Raw genomic sequence first — 4263 nt, forward strand, 5'->3', positions numbered from 1 at the left:
GGTATGATTAAATTATGGTCATAATATAAAAATAACACACGAAGCAAACAACCAAATGTTAAATTTACATTTGTCTATGTTGTATAACAAACGAAACACGGAACAAAAAGTAAAACATTTTCAGGAGCAACATACAGATCTAGCGGCACAATGCAATTGCTACCAGTGGATGCACATCTCCCTGTTCTCCATAACAATTAGCGGAATTAGCATGCTACAGTTAATAACCAACACCTAGAAATCATACGGCCAGTAATCAACACCAGAACTAGGCAATTGCCCCCATGCGCCCTTTCGCTCAGGCGCGCCGTCGAGCACTACTCCATGCCAGTCTTCCATCAAGGGAGCGGGCATATAACTACTCACCTTTTGTGACAATTTATTCCTTCCCGTCTGTGATTGATTCTTTCCCATGAATTTATTATGTTATCAAATAATTACCAATCATGATTGATTTTTTATGATTTTATTGTGTTGCGAATATTTATTACCCAAAAAGAAATTGATTATCAAATTTGAATATATTGTGTGACTAAATATTAATTTGATTTGGCCGACCAGATGAAAACTATTAACCAAAGAAAAATCGCGAGGGATGAAGAACAATTGAAAGGGTGGCAGAGTGACATATTGACGGAGTGCGGACGAAGGAAGGGCATAAGAAAACTTGACATAAGAAGGGACCTTACATCTATTAGGTAGTAGAGGCTTGCAATTGATGGAAGACTGGCACCTTCCGACCACCACACGCACCTCAGCTCCTCTCCCCTCGCTTGTCTTGCCTGATATGCATGACATTTATGTTAGAATAAATTCGAAGCATATCGTCGATCATCTGAGGACCAAGCAATCACACGAGTGCGACACCGAAATTTGTTAACGAGGTTCATCGATATGGCTACATCTCCGGGGCCTGACTACGGGCGCTTTTCCCCGTGACACCGTTACAATACCACATCTGGTCGTCCTGAACACCGGCACATGCCGCCGGCTTTCCTTGCGTTCCGGTGCTATTATGTTGGCATATGTTACATCGTGTGTCTACCCCCACTATATAAGAGAGGCTTAGGATACAAGTGTCCTACTAGGACACGACTCCACATCCTATGTAAACACAATACAACTCATAGTCCAACTGTAACCTACCTTGTACACAATATTCGACACAACTCTAATAAACTCCACCTTGGCGAATAATCTCCACCACCCTGAATTTGTCCATGCATCAAACTTCCATGTACATTGAACTTGAGCTTATCCCATGAGTACCGCTGCTACTCCAAAGACTCCATATGACTCCATCTGCAACTTGTAGTCCCTTCTTTTCTTGACCACAGTCAACGCTCGAGCAAAATTAAGTTACTTCTTACTCTAATTTCTGCTCCCAACTTTCAGAGTACAACACCATCACACACTGATCACTGACCTGCGTGAAAATGAACAACTCACATATTGGGTGACACACATAAGAGTTATCTGAACTCAACATCACCGCTCCTTTCTTGACCGTCTGTCTGAAACTTGAAGAAATTTCACCATTGCATGTAGTCATCCCGAGTCAAATTCGTAGTTGTCTCACCACATGTATGACCACCAGAGCCTTGGCCCGTCTCCATGTCCCGTGCATACCGCACGCCTCACCGCTATTACCGCGTCGAGCCTCCGCTGTCCTGGTCGAGTCTCAAGGGTTGCGAACCCACACCACTCAACCCCACTGCAGAGTACCACCGATCATCACCGACCGATGACGAATTTCACGCTTCCATCAGACCACTGGGCTCCAGTCCGAACTGCATGTCACTCGCTTTTCCCGCTGAATAGGCTTCGACTCTGTCGACTTACGTCGTAGCCCCTCAATTAGCACCGAGTGAAGTCCTCCAGACTCCAGCTCCACCTTCAACATGACTCCATGGTGGTTGTGCGTGCCACCCCGCGCCCCGTCGACTCCAAGCTCTCATGTGCGCACCATCTAGAATCAACCCCGCGCCATAGCCTTGTCGAAGCCACACAAGCCCTCGGGGTCTGCGCAACGTGTTTCCACGCCCAGAAGTCGGTCACCATCAGCGTCACGCTTCTATGTCGTCGTCGCCGATCTCATCACCGTCTTCTGTATCAACCGACTCACGTCGATCCGTCAGACTGTCCAAATCTGACCCAGCCGAACATATCTGACTGCAATCATGCTCCACCCTGCATCACAACTGCTTGCACATCATTGCATGTTTTGGACGCCTTGTGTTTGCATGATTCTGCATGACGCGCTCCAGGTTTCCAAATACTCAACCCTGACTGCCATCCATACACAAATTGTGTACCAAACAAAGGAGACCGAAATAAAATCTCTTGTAGCCTTCCTGTGTGCACGTACCAAAGGAGATCAATGACAAGCTAACTAGTCAAACTCCAATCTGTCACATTGTAGATTGTGGACTTGTATTTCTTTCCTCTTGTTAGATAGCATCACGCCTGATCCTTGGTCCTTGCGCCAATATTTTTGTCCAAAACAAATCCCATATACGTTGCACCGATCGCACTATAACCCGTGTGCTCTGCCTTGAGTCAGCAAGTTCTACGCCTTGGCCACTTGCCCTTCCAGCACCTGGCTGGTACGTGCCCGCATCCAGCACGCCCCCGCCTCCAAGCCCTTGGGCCACGCCTAGCGATGCCGCTGGCCGCTCGCCAACACACGCTGCTTAGGGTAGATTCCGTGTGCGTCGCCGTCAGTCTATCGATCTGCTCGACCTCGCTGACACGGTCTCGAACACGATACGCCCTGCTGTACACGATCCAGTCGCTCGATTGCTATTCCAAAAAAACGCCACTCTGTCGGATCGGCCCTCGTCCGCACAAGTCGCTCTACGGCGACGTCTTCCATACGAATAATGTTGATCCACTCTGAGCGCTTTTTCTCCTCTGATCAACAATCCACGACCTCCAAATAACCTAGCTCATGGTACCATTTGTTAGAATAAATCTGAGACATACCATCGATCATCCGAGGACCAAGCAATCACACGAGCACGACACTGAGATTTGTTAACGAGGTTCACCGATATGGCTACATCCCCGGGGCCTGACTACGGGCGCTCCTCCCCGTGACACCGCTACAATACCGCATCCGGTCGCCCTGGACACCGGCACATGCCGCCGGCTTCCCCTGCGTTCCGGTGTCTCTACCCCCGCTATATAAGAGAGGCCTAGGATACAAGCGTCCTACTAAGACACGACTCCACATCCTATGTAAACACAATACAACTCATAGTTCAACTGTAACCTATCTTATACATAATATTCGACACAACTCTAACAATTTATCTCTCCACATGCTTCTCTGATGTTTCGCAACATCATCTCAATGAGACGACACATCAAATGCAACTTAAGACCTTGAGAGGACCGAACAATATAGGTTGGAGTCTAGACCACGACCCATTTTGAGCTACACGCAGATGACTTGGAGTTGGAGCTGGCTAGAAGTTCTACACTAATAACCCCGACGACATTCCTATTCCTCCCTTCAATTGCTCTGTTTTTGTTGTAGCTTTAATGTTACAAGCATACGTTTCTTCATCCTCCTCATGTCCAAATCTTTCCTCCACCCATTGTAAGATATGCGTCTATAAGTGTAGATAGCAAAGGCAGTCTTGGTCACTTGTGCTAATGTGGTGACGTGCAGGGGCCTAGGTAGGCCAAAGCAACACAGGCCATGGCCTGTGGTGGCAACAACTCCCTTTGTTGACTATTGTTGTTTTATTTTGCGAAAAAAAAATCTGATCTATTCATCTTTAATCATGGCAGTATAACGAACACCAGAAATAATAAAGGTTAGATCTAGATCCATATAGACCATCTAGCGATGCCTACAAATACTAAAGCGAGCCTCCGTCATCACCCCTCCATCGCCGGTGTCAGGAACAACTTGTTGTAGAAGACAGTCAGGAAGTCGTCGTGCTAAGGCCCCATAAGACCAGCACACCAGAACAGCAACCACCGTCGATGTAGAATAATGTAGATCAGAAGGATCCAACCCGAAGACACATGAACGTAGACGAACACCGGCGAGATCCGAGCAAATCCATCAAAGATAAATGCACCGAAGACACACCTCCACAGGCCCACCAACGGTGCTAGACACACCGCCGGGAGGGGGGCTAGGCAGGGAGACTTTATTCCATCTTCAGGGAGCTGCCTCCGTCTCACCTTCCTGAGCAGGACACAAACCCTAACAAAAATTTAAAAAAACGACTAAAAACGGAGTCCTTT

This window comes from Triticum dicoccoides, chromosome 2A (genome assembly GCF_002162155.2).
Source record: "Triticum dicoccoides isolate Atlit2015 ecotype Zavitan chromosome 2A, WEW_v2.0, whole genome shotgun sequence".
NCBI classification, from domain to species: domain Eukaryota; kingdom Viridiplantae; phylum Streptophyta; class Magnoliopsida; order Poales; family Poaceae; genus Triticum; species Triticum dicoccoides.